We start from the raw sequence: 2,281 nt of genomic DNA, 5'->3' as shown, positions 1-2,281 counted from the left end.
CTATCTGATTTTGCCTCTTGCATATCTGCACACATGATGTAGTCCCTCGCACCTTCAGGTGTGGCTTTGCAAGACTGTATACCTATCTGATTGTGTCACTTTTATATCTGCATACATGATGTAGTCCCCGGTACCATGAGGCGTGGCTTTGCCAGACTGTGCACCTATCTGATTTTGCCTCTTGCATATCTGCACACATGATGTAGTCCCTCGCACCTTCAGGTGTGGCTTTGCAAGACTGTATACCTATCTGATTGTGTCACTTTTATATCTGCATACATGATGTAGTCCCCGGTACCATGAGGCGTGGCTTTGCAACACTGTATACCTACCTCTTGCATATCTGCATACATGATGTAGCCCCCCGTACCATGAGGCGTGGCTTTGCAACACTGTATACCTACCTCTTGCATATCTGCATACATGATGTAGCCCCCCGTACCATGAGGCGTGGCTTTGCAAGACAGTATACCTACCTGATTTTGTCTCTTGTATATCTGTATACATGATGTAGCCCCTCGCACCTTCGCGTGTGGCTTTGCAAGACTGTATACCTATCTGATTTTTTCTCTTGCATATCTGTATACATGATGTAGCCCCTCGCACCTTCACGTGTGGCTTTGCAAGACAATATACCTACCTGATTTTTTCCCTTGCATATCTGTACCTGATGTAGCCCCTCGCACATGAGGCGTGGCTCTGCCAGATTATGCTTTTCAAGAACCGCCTGCATGTTATAACCCGTATGCATGATCTTGCATTTTTAAGAATGTCATTCACAGTTACTGTAACTAGTGCCTTGATGCCTGAGAGTTTGGTGCGCTGCTATAAATGCAAAAAAGGTTAAATATACTCCTTTCCAGACACATACTATGTCCTTTAAACAGAGTATAACATATGTCACCAAGGGCCTGGAATTAGGCACTGTAGTTCTGCAATTAATTAATTAATTAGTTACTGGGTTTTTATACTTCACCAGTTAACCGCCGTAGTGGTCTCAATATGCATAAACCTTACAGGCATAATCCTGTGTTCTGCTATAAAAGGGTATGATGTGAATGGTGTGGATTCTTATGCAGACTTAGAATTAAGACCTGTGACTCGGATGCCCCCCCTCCCTTTTTAATGATGCTTTTGATCAAAGGAAAAGATAAAATCTGGGCTCGTCCGGGATTTGAACCCGGGACCTCTCGCACCCTAAGCGAGAATCATACCCCTAGACCAACGAGCCAGCTGCCAGCAGACCTGCAAACATTGCTTTTGCAGATGTTTCCATAACAGCTGTTCCTGTGGCTGCCACATCAGCAGAGCTCTGCAGAGGAGTCCCAGACACCCGAGCCCCGCCCTTGTGGATCCAGCGGGTCTCTCCTCTGCTCTGCTCCTGGGCAGTGATGGGGACGGCACTGGTTACCATGAGCGTGAGGCCACTTCACCCCTCATCTGAGCTGTATAGGGGTGCTCTCCTACACCTACAATGGCTTTCCCTTATTAATGCACAGACTGCCCCAATGAATACATAGACTGGTCTCTAGCGATAGACTATTTAGAAATAAATCACATAACGCTGCAGATAACTGCACATTTGCTTTGCAATCATTACAAACACGGGTTCAGATCAATAGACACTGCTTTTAATGAACATACGTATTCCTCCTGATCCATGCACATGCAAGGAGAGGCTAGCGTACAATCCCTGCGGGGCTGTGCTTGGCTGCATGGTCTCCAGCTTTGCCCTGTGTGTGTTACCTTTTCAGTAGGTCACCATGCAAGTTAGCAGTCTGGTACTCGGGTGTCATATCAGTGCTTTCTGGCCCAGTGGCATATCCTCAAACCAGCGGAGCTAAATGTGGTACAAAGACTGTGGGCCTCATCACGAGTTGGGCGGTATGCCGACTGGGATACCGCCCAACTGTATTTGCGTTACCGCCCACCTGTCCAGCGGTATTACTTCTGGATCACGGGTTGAGTGGTAAATGTAGTGCCCCATTCCTCATTGGGTCCATTGGACCCAATGGGGAATTTTTTAGCACAATTACCATCAGCAGTTTACCACGCGGTAATTGCACCAGAAATCAGCATTTTTAGGGCTCATTTACCCCCGCCTCAGAGCTTAGAGCTGGGGATAAATGCTGCCAGACTCGAGATTGGGTGGACCCTTAAATGCGGTGGTAACAACGTTACCACCGCATTTAAGGGCTATCGCCCAACTCGTCATGAGGCCCTGTGTGATTCATAAGGTGCCTTCTGTCAACACAGTCACTAAATGAAGCCAAACGAGCGC

General features: G+C 47.3%; 1 non-coding gene across 1 annotated transcript; it reads right to left on the bottom strand.

The window, feature by feature from the left end:
- Positions 1 to 1,159: 1,159 nt before the first annotated feature.
- TRNAP-AGG (transfer RNA proline (anticodon AGG)) lies at positions 1,160 to 1,231 on the bottom strand. Its single transcript has one exon. It is a non-coding gene; the product is annotated as a tRNA-Pro (tRNA).
- Between the last annotated feature and the right edge of the window lie 1,050 nt (positions 1,232 to 2,281).

The sequence above is a fragment of the Ambystoma mexicanum genome, chromosome 8 (assembly GCF_040938575.1).
Source record: "Ambystoma mexicanum isolate Mex_15411 chromosome 8, UKY_AmexF1_1, whole genome shotgun sequence".
NCBI lineage: Eukaryota > Metazoa > Chordata > Amphibia > Caudata > Ambystomatidae > Ambystoma > Ambystoma mexicanum.
The sequence above is the reverse complement of the archived record's forward strand: the minus strand, read 5'-3'. Positions and strand labels throughout refer to the sequence as shown.